At 40.4% G+C, this 15,299-nt stretch overlaps 1 long non-coding RNA gene across 2 annotated transcripts; it reads left to right on the forward strand.

Moving 5' to 3' along the window:
• The first annotated feature begins 968 nt into the window (after window positions 1–968).
• LOC135116229 (uncharacterized) lies at window positions 969–15,072 on the forward strand. Of its 2 annotated transcripts, XR_010276215.1 has the most exons (5): window positions 983–1,078; window positions 2,117–2,173; window positions 4,061–4,250; window positions 10,741–10,942; window positions 14,931–15,072. It is a non-coding gene; the product is annotated as an uncharacterized LOC135116229 (long non-coding RNA). The 2 variants fall into 2 exon arrangements; XR_010276214.1 differs by lacking the exon at window positions 2,117–2,173 and having other exon boundaries at window positions 969–1,078.
• The last annotated feature ends 227 nt before the right edge of the window (window positions 15,073–15,299 follow it).

The raw sequence follows: 15,299 nt of genomic DNA on the forward strand, positions 1-15,299 counted from the left end.
TCTCTCTCTCTCTCTCTGCTATTATTATTATTATTATTATTATTATTATTATTATTATTATTATTATTATTATTATTACTATTATTTTACTACTACTACTACTACCACTACCAGACGGTCGTCTGCTTGTCACCCAGCCGAGGACCGTAGGTGAATAACACACACATACACACACACACATACACACATTATTGTCAGTGTCATTGTTGGCAGTGTTATTCATGTATAATTTTTGTTGAAAATTATCATTATAACTAGTGTGTGTGTGTGTGTGTGTGTGTGTATGATGATACCTTGTCCTGGTGATACCTTGGCTGCTTTTCAATAATATATATGTTTCTCATTAATTATTATATTCTTTTTTGTGTTTTTTATCGTTTATATTAATTTATGTATTCATTTACTTATTTTTTTGAATGATGGCATTGAGATCTGCTTATTAATGGGTATTTTTCAACATAACCGTCTGCTTGTCACCCAGCCGAGGACCGTAGGTGAATAACACACACATACACACACACACATACACACATTATTGTCAGTGTCATTGTTGGCAGTGTTATTCATGTATAATTTTTGTTGAAAATTATCATTATAACTAGTGTGTGTGTGTGTGTGTGTGTGTGTGTGTATGATGATACCTTGTCCTGGTGATACCTTGGCTGCTTTTCAATAATATATATGTTTCTCATTAATTATTATATTCTTTTTTGTGTTTTTTATCGTTTATATTAATTTATGTATTCATTTACTTATTTTTTTGAATGATGGCATTGAGATCTGCTTATTAATGGGTATTTTTCAACATAACTGATTGACTGAAACATATCGTAGTATTTAAAGAGATAATTTCAAGTGGAGCCTTTTGCGTGGGTACTGACTCACTAGCCAATGGTAGTTATAAGGGGGGGGGGTAAAGAGAGGGGGAGGGGGAGAGTGGGGGAGAGAAAGACAAAGAGACGGAGGTGGGCGGCCCTAACGGTTCCTCCATTTCATTTCAAACCGGCGAGCGGGCAGGTGTGGAGTGTTGCTGCAGGTGTGGACTGCCGGCGACCTGCGTGACCAAAGGAAGGTTTGGGTGAGTGTGAAATTGAATTGTATCTCTCTGTTGTTAAATGTTTGTTGGTTTGTGGCTGGACTGCACTCCCATCGCCTTCTTTTTATCGTATTCCTAATTAGGTTCTTGTAATCTTATATATATATATATATATATATATATATATATATATATATATATATATATATATATATATATATATATATATATATATATATATATATATATATATATATATTGAATTATTTGTGTGTGTGTGTGTGTGTGTGTGTGTGTGTGTGTGTGTGTGTGTGTGTGTTGCTGTTCTCTCCTTTGTCTCTCCTCTCCCCTCTTCGATTTTTTTTTCTCTCGCCCTCCTTTTCCTCCTCCATTTTCTTAATACCATCTTCTCTTTCCTCATAATTCCTTCTTTAAATAATGTAAAGTTTTTTTTTCCTTTTACTTTCATTACAAGAACAATTTTGCGCTTATTTTGATTTTTTTAGCGGTTTTTTCCTGTTTTCCATTCCCTTCTTTCTCTTCCTCCTCCTGACCCTGCTTTTCTCATTCCTTTTTTCCCTCCTCCTCATTCTTCTTTCGCCTCCTTCATATTAATTCTTCCTTCTCCTCCCTTACCTACGTTACCGCTTGTTAAAATTTAAACACTATGTCAGAAAATATTGCGACTTTATTTATCTACAAACTACAACTTTAAAAGCGATAAATAGGCTATGTTAATAGTGTTTTGCAAGTGATACGACAAATTGTGGTGACAGTGCAGACAACTAGACGGTTAAAACTCTCTCTCTCTCTCTCTCTCTCTCTCTCTCTCTCTCTCTCTGTGTGTGTGTAAACAGTTATTGTAGACTAATGATTCCAGTGATAATTTAACAAGGAAAAAAGAAAAAAAAAGACATTCTTGATCTAATTAATCATCTGTGGCCTTTCAAACGAATAAAAATCCTGGAACACACACACACACACGCACACACACACGAGTGAAGTCATGTGTGTGAGAAGGATCCTGGTCAAATGTTAATGATTTTTCAGTGTTCACAATAAATGCCATTTGTCAAACAGGGTGAGGTGAGCAGTGGAAAGTGTTGAAGCAGAGGAAAGGCTCCAGGTGTGTGGCAGGTGTGTGGCAGGTGTGGAAGTGACTGCAGGTGTGTGAAGGACTGTGTTAGGTCAGGTATTCACTTCATATTCATAGCTTAAACTCCCTTTATTGTTATTATTATTATTATTTATTATTTTTTTATTGATTTTATTTTATTTATTTATTTATTTTTTTAATGTTTGGCCAAAGTGAAGTGCGTGTTGTAAGGCCACGTCTTAGTTACCTGTCATATAACAAACAGTAGGCGTTCTCAGTAATCTCCCAGTTTTTCTCTCCTCACTCTCCCCTCCCCACAGCTGCTAACTCTGTACAGGGAGGCGGGGGGGTGGGGGGGAAGGTGTTCCACTCCTACCGCTCTTAAAAACAGGATATAATGAAAATATTTTGTGTGTGACTGTCTTTAGCCTGGTGGTGGTGGTGGTGGGGGTGGTGGTGGTCCTGGTGGTGGTGGTGGTCCTGGTCCTGGTGGTGGTGGTGGTCCTGGTGGTGGTGGTGGTCCTGGTCCTGGTGGTGATGGGGGTGGTGGTCCTGGTGGTGGGGGTGGTGGTGGTGGTGGTGGTCCTGGTGGTGGTGGTGGGACGGTGGAGAGGTGGATGGAAGGATAAATGAGACTGAAGGAGTGGTGTATGCAGGGACAGGTAGTGTGGAGATTGCAACATTGTGGCCATGACAACTCACTTAGTTAGAGGAGTTGATGAGATGAAAAGCTTTTGATTCCACCCTGTCTAGAAGAAAAGTATGAGTGGAACTCCCCCAGACATGTGAAGTGTTCTCCATACATATGGGCAGATAAGGCCCCTGTACAGTTAGCAGCTGGTGGAGTGAGATTAACTGGCAGAGAACTTGGAATGTCTAACTTAATAGAAGCTGTTTTAGCTAGAGATGAGATGTGAAGTTTCTGGTTTAGATTATAAATAAAGGACAGACTGAGGATGTTCATTGTAGAAGAGGGGGACAGTTGAGTGTTACTGAAGAGGACTGGATAGTTGTCTGCAAGCTTGTGTTGATTTGATAGATGGGGGAATTGAGTTTTGAGGCATTGAACAATACTAAGTTTGCTCTGCACCAATCACAAATTTTAGAGATGAGAAGTGATGCGTTCTGTGGCTTCCCTGCGTCAACTGTTCACTTCCTGAAAGGGATTACAGTGTTGTATCTGTGGAAACATGTGGGTAACTAGACTGCTTTTACAACTTTTCAAGCCATAACATTTCTTATATCATGTAACATGGTGGTGCATCTTCAGAGTTTTTGGGAGATATTACTTCTATGAAAATTGAAAGTTAGTTTTTATGACTCCCATAAAATTCAGCTTGTTGGTTCAGTTAGGTTAGGTTGTCTTTATATTAATTTCTGGTAGAATATCAGCAGTTCTGTTAGGGAATAACATGAAGTGAGTCTTGTTGCTAGTGACTAAGTGTACTGGTCAAACAGCTGTCATTGGCTGCATGGAAGTGGGCATCATTAGTGAAGCGTGTGCAGTACAGAGAATAACATTTCCTTGAAAGAATATTTAGTGTCAGTGATACAGTGCAACACTAAGAGACACCACTAGGTAGGTTTGTTGGTGTTGACTGTGCACCCAATTAATTCTATCTGACAGGTAGGCTTTGAACCAGGAATGTGTAGCTGAACCTTGTGATGTGGTGATGTAGGTTTGGTAGAAGGTAGCTGAACCTTGTGGTGTGGTGATGCAAGTTTGGTAGAAGTACATTGTGGTTGACAGCATGAAAGGCTTTGAAGAAGTCAACAAACTGATAATGGTGATAATTTGTCAACAGATTATTAAAGATGGGAGGAAAACTGATTTAGAGCTTGACAGATGTTGAAACATTTTCCCTTCATAAGCTTACTAGACAACTGTGCATCTTCACTTGTTACTCAGTCAAAACTTTAAATTACAGAAGAAAACAAGAAGCAAGAACAGTTAAGATGAACATTAGCCGCACCACAGAGCTGTTACTGCTGGCACCACCACCATCACCACCACCAACACCACCACCCTGCCAAGTGGACACCCCAGTGTGAGCAGAGCCATCAACACCAGCCTGAGGACTAATTGCTTATGTACCAGAGGAGTGTGACAGTCTACCAGTAGGTATCAATAAATATTTCTGCTGCTAATGATGTGGAAATGAGGATTATCTCTCATTAAAACTAAAAAGATTTAATTTATCACCTTCATTACAACTTTGAAGGGCCACACAGATCATTAGCAGTATTCTCTTCACTGTTTTTAATGTTTGTAATGTAGGAATCTTGTTCATCTGTCACTAGAACCACAAAAACACCCTTCAAAACCCTTGCCACATCCAGCAGGACCTATTCAGTGTAGCAGAGGTGAAGTGCCACACCTTTGTTTGGTCAAGGGACTCTAGTGGAGGTAACATTGGTTGTCAAGGGTGTTCATACTAAAAGCTTCTACTGCCAAAAACATCAACATATCTTTTTTTTTTTTTTTTATGTAGGAGTGACACTGGCCAAGGGCAACAAAAATCTAATAAAAAAAAATGTCCACTGAAATGGCAGTCCCATAAAAGGGTCAAAGCAGTGGTCAAAAATTGAAGGATAAGTGTCTTGAAACCTCCCTCTTGAAGGAATTCAAGTCATAGGAAGGTGGAAATACAGAAGCAGGCAGGGAGTTCCAGAGTTTACCAGAGAAAGGGATGAATGATTGAGAATACTGGTTAACTCTTGCATTAGAGAGGTGGACAGAATAGGGATGAGAGAAGACAGGGTGAAATCAAAAGATTTTCATCTCATCAACTCCTCTCCTCTGAGTGTCTTCAGCCTCTCTCTCACCGCTGCAGTATTGCATCTCTAGCTGTCTTCTACCGCTATTTTCATGCTAACTGCTCTTCTGATCTTGCTAACTGCATGCCTCCCCTCCTCCCGCGGCCTCGCTGCACAAGACTTTCTTCTTTCTCTCACCCCTATTCTGTCCACCTCTCTAATGCAAGAGTTAACCAGTATTCTCAATCATTCATCCCTTTCTCTAGTAAACTCTGGAACTCCCTGCCTGCTTCTGTATTTCCACCTTCCTATGACTTGAATTCCTTCAAGAGGGAGGTTTCAAGACACTTATTCATCAATTTTTGACCACTGCTTTGACCCTTTTATGGGACTGACATTTCAGTGGGCATATTTTTTATTGGATTTTTGTTGCCCTTTGCCAGTGTCACTCCTACATGAAAAAAAAAAGGCCCTTGTACAGAGTTAGCAGCTGGGGGGGGTGAGAAAAACTGGCAGAGATATCTCAGAATGCCTAACTTCATAGAAGCTGTTTTAGCTAGAGATGAGATGTGAAGTTTCCAGTTCAGATTATAAGTAAAGGACAGACCGAGGATGTTCAGTGTGGAAGAGGGGGACAGTTGAGTGTCATTGAAGAAGAGGGGATAGTTCTCTGGAAGGTTGTGTTGAGTTGATAGATGGAGAATTGAGTTTTTGAGGCATTAAACAATACCAAGTTTGCTCTGCCCCAATCAGAAATTTTAGAAAGATCAGAAGTCAGGCATCCTGTGGCTTCCGTGCATGAAATGTTTACTTACTGAAGGGTTGGACGTCTATGAAAAGACGTGGAGAAGTGCAGGGTGGTATCATCAGCGTAAGAGTGGATAGGACAGGAAGTTTGGTTTAGAAGGTCATTGATGAATAATAAGAAGAAAGTGGGTGACAGGACAGAACCCTGAGGAACACCACTGTTAATAGATTTAGAAGAACAGTGACCGTCTACCACAGCAGCAATAGAACGGTCAGAAAGGAAACTTGAGATGAAGTTACAGAGAGAAGGATAGAAACCGTAGGAGGGTAGTTTGGAAATGAAAGCTTTGTGCCAGACTCTATCAAAAGCTTTTGTTATGTCCAAGGCAACAGCAAAAGTTTCACCAAAATCTCTAAAAGAGGATGACCAAGACTCAGTAAGGAAAGCCAGAAGATCACCAGTAGAGCGGCCTTGACGGAACCCATACTGGCGATCAGATAGAAGGTTGTGAAGTGATAGATGTTTAACAATCTTCCTGTTGAGGATAGATTCAAAAACTTTAGATAGGCAGGAAATTAAAGCAATAGGACGGTAGTTTGAGGGATTAGAATGGTCACCCTTTTTAGGAACAGGTTGAATGTAGGCAAACTTCCAGCAAGAAGGAAAGGTAGATGTTGACAGACAGAGCTGAAAGAGTTTGACTAGGCAAGGTGCAAGCACAGAGGCACAGTTTTGGAGAACAATAGGAGGGACCCCATCAGGTTCATAAGCCTTAGAAATAGATGTGATGGCATTGGTGCCTTCTGGTTGAAATAAAGGAGGGGAAGAAGAAGAAGCAAAGTTATTGGAGATATTTTTTGGCTAGATGCCAGAAGTCATGAGGGGAGTTAGATCTTGAAAGATTTTGACACTTTCTGTTAATGAAGGAGTTTTTGGCTGGTTGGAGAACTGACTTGGCATGGTTCTGGGCAGAAATATAAAGTGCATGAGATTCTGCTGATGGAAGGCTTATATATATATATATATATATATATATATATATATATATATATATATATATATATATATATATATATATATATATATATATATATATATATATATATATATATATATATATATCCTGCTTATCTAAAGTTTTTGAATCTATCCTCAACAGGAAGATTCTTAAACATCTATCACTTCACAACCTGAAAGGGATTACAGTGTTGTATGTGTGGAAACGTGTGGCTAACTAGACTGTTTTTACAACTTTACAAGCAATAACATTTCTTATATCATGTAGCATGGTGGTGCATCTTCAAAGTCTGGGAGATATTGCTTCTATGAAAATTGAAAGTTAGTTTTTATGACTCCCATAAAATTCAGCTTGTTAGTTCAGTTAGGTTAGGTTGTCTTTATATTAATTTCTGGTAGAATATCATCAGTTCTGTTAGGGAACAACATGAAGTGAGTCTTGTTGCTAGTGACTGAGTGTACTGGTCAAACAGCTGTCAGGGTCATTGGCTGCATGGAAGTGGGCATCATTAGTGAAGCGTGTGCAGTACAGAGAATAACATTTCCTTGAAAGAATATTTAGTGTCAGTGATACAGTGCAACACTAAGAGACACCACTAGGTAGGTTTGTTGGTGTTGACTGTGCACCCAATTAATTCTATCTGACAGGTAGGCTTTGAACCAGGAATGTGTAGCTGAACCTTGTGATGTGGTGATGTAGGTTTGGTAGAAGGTAGCTGAACCTTGTGGTGTGGTGATGCAAGTTTGGTAGAAGTACATTGTGGTTGACAGCATGAAAGGCTTTGAAGAAGTCAACAAACTGATAATGGTGATAATTTGTCAACAGATTATTAAAGATGGGAGGAAAACTGATTTAGAGCTTGACAGATGTTGAAACATTTTCCCTTCATAAGCTTACTAGACAACTTACTAGACAAAACTACAAGCACCTAATAACACACACACCCTTCACTCAAAAAATTTTAAAATCATGGCGACTCCTACACCAGCCTTGGAGTCCCCATCTGGGGAGGGGACCATAAATGTCCCCAGGTCGGACTGCCTTTCCGTCGACGACCCTAAGTGTCTTGACACCCCCCTCAACTTTTTCTTCATTAACTTCTGCAACATTCGCGGTCTAAGATCTAATTTTCAATCTGTAGAACACCACCTCTCCTCTTCTAAACCTCATCTTCTTTTCCTCACTGAAACTCAGGTGTCTGAGGCAACTGACAGTAGCCCCTTTTCTGTTCCCTCCTACTTTCTCTATCCTCATTTTCGATCCAAAGCTGGATGCTGCGTTTATGTGCGCAATGACTTAACCTGCTCTCGTGCCCACGCTCTTGAATCTTCCGAGTTTTCCACCATCTGGCTACGACTACAGAGTCATTCTCATACTAAATTTATCTGTGCTGTATACCTCTCTCCTAACTCCTCTGACTATAAGAAATTGTTTGACTACTTAACTTCCAAAGTGGAGCACATTCTGACCCTCTTCCCTTTTGCAGAGATCTCCATTCTTGGAGACTTCAATGTTCACCACCAGCTTTGGCTTTCCTCTCCCTTCACTGACCATCCTGGTGAACTAGCCTACAACTTTGCTATCCTCCATGACCTAGAGCAATTGGTGCAACACCCTACTCGTATTCCTGACCGTCTTGGAGATACGCCCAACATTCTTGACCTTTTCCTGACCTCTAATCCTTCTGCTTATGCTGTCACCCTTTCTTCTCCGTTGGGCTCCTCCAATCACAATCTCATATCTTTATCTTGTCCTATCACTCCAATCCCTCCTCAGGATCCCCCTAAGCGAAGGTGCCTCTGGCGTTTTGCCTCTGCTAGTTGGGGGGACCTGAGGCGGTATTTTGCTGATTTTCCTTGGAATGACTACTGCTTCCGTGTCAGAGACCCGTCTTTGTGTGCTGAGCGCATAACAGAGGTGATAGTGTCTGGCATGGAGGCGTACATTCCTCACTCTTTTTCTCGTCCTAAACCTTCTAAACCTTGGTTTAACACAGCTTGTTCTCGTGCTATACATGATAGAGAGGTGGCCCACAAAAGGTACTTAAGCCTTCCTTCACCAGAATCTCATGCACTTTATATTTCTGCCCGGAACCATGCCAAGTCTGTTCTCCAACTAGCCAAAAACTCCTTCATTAACAGAAAATGTCAAAACCTTTCAAGATCTAACTCCCCTCGTGATTTCTGGCATCTAGCCAAAAATGTCTCCAATAACTTTGCTTCTTCTTCTTTCCCTCCTCTACTTCAACCAGATGGCACCACTGCTATCACATCTATTTCTAAAGCTGAACTCTTTGCTCAAACCTTTGCTAAAAACTCTACCTTGGACGATTCTGGGCTTGTTCCTCCCTCTCCTCCACCCTCTGACTACTTCATGCCACGTATTAAAATTCTTCGTAATGATGTTTTCCATGCCCTCGCTGGCCTAAACCCTCGGAAGGCTTATGGACTTGATGGGGTCCCTCCTATTGTTCTCCGAAACTGTGCCTCCGTGCTTGCACCTTGCCTAGTCAAACTCTTTCAGCTCTGTCTGTCAACATCTACCTCTCCTTCTTGCTGGAAGTTTGCCTACATTCAACCTGTTCCTAAAACGGGGTGACCACTCTAATCCCTCAAACTACCGTCCTATTGCTTTAATTTCCTGCTTATCTAAAGTTTTGAATCTATCCTCAACAGGAAGATTCTTAAACATCTATCACTTCACAACCTTCTATCTGATTGCCAGTAAGGGTTCCGTCAAGGCCGCTCTACTGGTGATCTTCTGGCTTTCCTTACAGAGTCTTGGTCATCCTCTTTTAGAGACTTTGGTGAAACTTTTGCTGTTGCCTTGGACATATCAAAAGCCTTTGATAGAGTCTGGCACAAAGCTTTGATTTCAAAACTACCCTCCTACGGTTTCTATCCTTCTCTCTGTAACTTCATCTCAAGTTTCCTTTCTGACCGTTCTATTGCTGCTGTGGTAGACGGTCACTGTTCTTCTCCTAAATCTATTAACAGTGGTGTTCCTCAGGGTTCTGTCCTGTCACCCACTCTCTTCTTATTATTCATTAATGATCTTTTAAACCAAACTTCTTGTCCTATCCACTCTTATGCTGATGATACCACCCTGCACTTTTCCACGTCTTTTCATAGACGTCCAACCCTTCAGGAGGTAAACATATCACGCAGGGAAGCCACAGAATGCCTGACTTCTGATCTTTCTAAAATTTCTGATTGGGGCAGAGCAAACTTGGTATTGTTCAATGCCTCAAAAACTCAATTCCTCCATCTATCAACTCGACACAATCTTCCAGACAACTATCCCCTCTTCTTCAATGACACTCAACTGTCCCCCTCTTCTACACTGAACATCCTCGGTCTGTCCTTTACTTATAATCTGAACTGGAAACTTCACATCTCATCTCTAGCTAAAACAGCTTCTATGAAGTTAGGTGTTCTGAGACGTCTCCGCCAGTTTTTCTCACCCCCCCCCCCAGCTGCTAACTCTGTACAAGGGCCTTATCCGTCCATGTATGGAGTGTGCTTCACATGTCTGGGGGGGTTCCACTCATACTGCTGTTCTAGACAGGGTGGAATCAAAAGCTTTTCGTCTCATCAACTCCTCTTCTCTAACTGACTGTCTTCAGCCTCTCTCTCACCGCCGCAATGTTGCATCTCTAGCTGTCTTCTACCGCTATTTTCATGCTAACTGCTCTTCTGATCTTGCTAACTGCATGCCTCCCCTCCTTCCGCGGCCTCGCTGCACAAGACTTTCTTCTTTCTCTCACTCCTATTCTGTCCACCTCTCTAATGCAAGAGTTAACCAGTATTCTCAATCATTCATCCCTTTCTCTGGTAAACTCTGGAACTCCTTGCCTGCTTCTGTATTTCCACCTTCCTATGACTTGAATTCCTTCAAGAGGGAGGTTTCAAGACACTTATCCACCAATTTTTGACCACTGCTTTGACCCTTTTAAGGGACTGGCATTTCAGTGGGCATTTTTTTTATTAGATTTTTGTTGCCCTTGGCCAGTATCCTTCCTACATAAAAAAAAAAAAAAAAAACTGCATCTTCACTTGTTACTCAGTCAAAACTTTAAATTACAGAAGAAAACAAGAAGCAAGAACAGTTAAGATGAACATTAGCCGCACCACAGAGCTGTTACTGCTGGCACCACCACCATCACCACCACCAACACCACCACCACCACCACCACCCTGCCAAGTGGACACCCCAGTGTGAGCAGAGCCATCAACACCAGCCTGAGGACTAATTGCTTATGTACCAGAGGAGTGTGACAGTCTACCAGTAAGTATCAATAAATATTTCTGCTGCTAATGATGTGGAAATGAGGATTATCTCTCATTAAAACTAAAAAGATTTAATTTATCACCTTCATTACAACTTTGAAGGGCCACACAGATCATTAGCAGTATTCTCTTCACTGTTTTTAATGTTTGTAATGTAGGAATCTTGTTCATCTGTCACTAGAACCACAAAAACACCCTTCAAAACCCTTGCCACATCCAGCAGGACCTATTCAGTGTAGCAGAGGTGAAGTGCCACACCTTTGTTTGGTCAAGGGACTCTAGTGGAGGTAACATTGGTTGTCAAGGGTGTTCATACTAAAAGCTTCTACTGCCAAAAACATCAACATATCTTTTTTTTTTTTTTTTTTATGTAGGAGTGACACTGGCCAAGGGCAACAAAAATCTAATAAAAAAAATGTCCACTGAAATGGCAGTCCCATAAAAGGGTCAAAGCAGTGGTCAAAAATTGAAGGATAAGTGTCTTGAAACCTCCCTCTTGAAGGAATTCAAGTCATAGGAAGGTGGAAATACAGAAACAGGCAGGGAGTTCCAGAGTTTACCAGAGAAAGGGATGAATGATTGAGAATACTGGTTAACTCTTGCATTAGAGAGGTGGACAGAATAGGGATGAGAGAAGACAGGGTGAAATCAAAAGATTTTCATCTCATCAACTCCTCTCCTCTAACTGAGTGTCTTCAGCCTCTCTCTCACTGCTGCAGTATTGCATCTCTAGCTGTCTTCTACCGCTATTTTCATGCTAACTGCTCTTCTGATCTTGCTAACTGCATGCCTCCCCTCCTCCCGCAGCCTCGCTGCACAAGACTTTCTTCTTTCTCTCACCCCTATTCTGTCCACCTCTCTAATGCAAGAGTTAACCAGTATTCTCAATCATTCATCCCTTTCTCTGGTAAACTCTGGAACTCCCTGCCTGCTTCTGTATTTCCACCTTCCTATGACTTGAATTCCTTCAAGAGGGAGGTTTCAAGACACTTATTCATCAATTTTTGACCACTGCTTTGACCCTTTTATGGGACTGACATTTCAGTGGGCATATTTTTTATTGGATTTTTGTTGCCCTTTGCCAGTGTCACTCCTACATAAAAAAAAAAGGCCCTTGTACAGAGTTAGCAGCTGGGGGGGGGTGAGAAAAACTGGCAGAGATATCTCAGAATGCCTAACTTCATAGAAGCTGTTTTAGCTAGAGATGAGATGTGAAGTTTCCAGTTCAGATTATAAGTAAAGGACAGACCGAGGATGTTCAGTGTGGAAGAGGGGGACAGTTGAGTGTCATTGAAGAAGAGGAGATAGTTGTCTGGAAGGTTGTGTTGAGTTGATAGATGGAGAATTGAGTTTTTGAGGCATTGAACAATACCAAGTTTGCTCTGCCCCAATCAGAAATTTTAGAAAGATCAGAAGTCAGGCATCCTGTGGCTTCCGTGCATGAAATGTTTACTTACTGAAGGGTTGGACGTCTATGAAAAGATGTGGAGAAGTGCAGGGTGGTATCATCAGCGTAGGAGTGGATAGGACAGGAAGTTTGGTTTAGAAGGTCATTGATGAATAATAAGAAGAAAGTGGGTGACAGGACAGAACCCTGAGGAACACCACTGTTAATAGATTTAGAAGAACAGTGACCGTCTACCACAGCAGCAATAGAACGGTCAGAAAGGAAACTTGAGATGAAGTTACAGAGAGAAGGATAGAAACCGTAGGAGGGTAGTTTGGAAATGAAAGCATTGTGCCAGACTCTATCAAAAGCTTTTGTTATGTCCAAGGTAACAGCAAAAGTTTCACCAAAATCTCTAAAAGAGGATGACCAAGACTCAGTAAGGAAAGCCAGAAGATCACCAGTAGAGCGGCCTTGACGGAACCCATACTGGCGATCAGATAGAAGATTGTGAAGTGATAGATGTTTAACAATCTTCCTGTTGAGGATAGATTCAAAAACTTTAGATAGGCAGGAAATTAAAGCAATAGGATGGTAGTTTGAGGGATTAGAACGGTCACCCTTTTTAGGAACAGGTTGAATGTAGGCAAACTTCCAGCAAGAAGGAAAGGTAGATGTTGACAGACAGAGCTGAAAGAGTTTGACTAGGCAAGGTGCAAGCACGGAGGCACAGTTTCGGAGAACAATAGGAGGGACCCCATCAGGTCCATAAGCCTTAGAAATAGATGTGATGGCATTGGTGCCTTCTGGTTGAAATAAAGGAGGGGAAGAAGAAGCAAAGTTATTGGAGATATTTTTTGGCTAGATGCCAGAAGTCACGAGGGGAGTTAGATCTTGAAAGATTTTGACACTTTCTGTTAATGAAGGAGTTTTTGGCTGGTTGGAGAACTGACTTGGCATGGTTCTGTGCAGAAATATAAAGTGCATGAGATTCTGCTGATGGAAGGCTTATATATATATATATATATATATATATATATATATATATATATATATATATATATATATATATATATATATATATATATATATATATATATATATATATATATATATATATATATATGAATGATTCAATCTTTTATGAAAACACACAAGACAAATTTCATGTATGTTACGTGACCAATAAATAAATATTATTATTATTATTATTATTATTAAAAGTTTCACCAAAATCTCTAAAAGAGGATGACCAAGACTCAAGCTTTTGATAGAGTCTGGCACAAAGCTTTGATTTCCAAACTACCCTCCTACGGTTTCTGTCCTTCTCTCTGTAACTTCATCTCAAGTTTCCTTTGTGACCGCTCTATTGCTGCTGTGGTAGATGGTCACTGTTCTTCTCCTAAATCTATTAACAGTGGTGTTCCTCAGGGTTCTGTCTTGTCACCCACTCTCTTCTTATTATTCATTAATGATCTTCTAAACCAAACTTCTTGTCCTATCCACTCCTACGCTGATGATACCACCCTGCACTTTTCCACGTCTTTTCATAGACGTCCAACCCTTCAGGAGGTAAACATATCACGCAGGGAAGCCACAGAACGCCTGACTTCTGATCTTTCTAAAATTTCTGATTGGGGCAGAGCAAATTTGGTATTGTTCAATGCCTCAAAAACTCAATTCCTCCATCTATCAACTGAACACAACCTTCCAGACAACTATCCCCTCTTCTTCAATGACACTCACCTGTCCCCCTCTTCTACACTGAACATCCTTGGTCTGTCCTTTACTTATAATCTGAACTGGAAACTTCACATCTCATCTCTAGCTAAAACTGCTTATATGAAGTTAGGTGTTCTGAGATGTCTCTGCCAGTTTTTCTCACCCCCCCAGCTGCCTTATATGGAGTATGCTTCACATGTCTGGGGGGGTTCCACTCATACTGCTCTTCTAGACAGGGTGGAATCAAAAGCTTTTCGTCTCATCAACTCCTCTCCTCTAACTGACTGTCTTCAGCCTCTCTCTGACCGCCGCAATGTTGCATATCTAGCTGTCTTCTACTGCTATTTTCATGCTAACTGCTCTTCTGATCTTGCTAACTGCATGCCTCCCCTCCTTCCGCGGCCTCGCTGCACAAGACTTTCTTCTTTCTCTCACCCCTATTCTGTCCACCTCTCTAATGCAAGAGTTAACCAGTATTCTCAGTCATTCATCCCTTTCTCTGGTAAACTCTGGAACTCCCTGCCTGCTTCTGTATTTCTACATTCCTACAACTTGAATTCCTTCAAGAGGGAGGTTTCAAGACACTTATCCACCAATTTTTGACCACTGCTTTGACCCTTTTATGGGACTGGCATTTCAGTGGGCATTTTTTTTTATTAGATTTTTGTTGTCCATGGCCAGTGTCACCCCTACATAAAAAAAAAAAAAAAAATATATATATATATATATATATATATATATATATATATATATATATATATATATATATATATATATATATATATATATATATATATATATATATATATATATAAGGAAGGGCAGGGTGGGTTGAGGAAATATGACCAACTCTTCTAATTTTCCCTGTTATTTGCAGATACCTTGGAAGGAAGGTGATGGTGAGGAACAGTGAAGAAAGGTGACAGAGCAGAAACAGGCCCACACCATCCTGGAATGTGCTGCAAACAATCTTGGTTACCGGCAAAGTAAAGAGATACAGAGATAGATAGATACAGAGATAGATAGATAATTATTAGTAAGAGTGAGATTAAGATAGATAATTATTATTAAGAGTGTTAGATAGATAGATATATACAGAGATAGATAGATAATTATTAGTAAGACTGAGATTAAGAGTGAGATTAAGATAGATAGATAATTATTATTAACAGTGTTAGATTATTATATTCTTATTATATCATTATTTTATTCATGTGTGTGTGTGTGTGTGTGTGTGTTCTCTTTT

The sequence above is a fragment of the Scylla paramamosain genome, chromosome 3 (assembly GCF_035594125.1).
Source record: "Scylla paramamosain isolate STU-SP2022 chromosome 3, ASM3559412v1, whole genome shotgun sequence".
NCBI classification, from domain to species: Eukaryota; Metazoa; Arthropoda; class Malacostraca; order Decapoda; family Portunidae; genus Scylla; species Scylla paramamosain.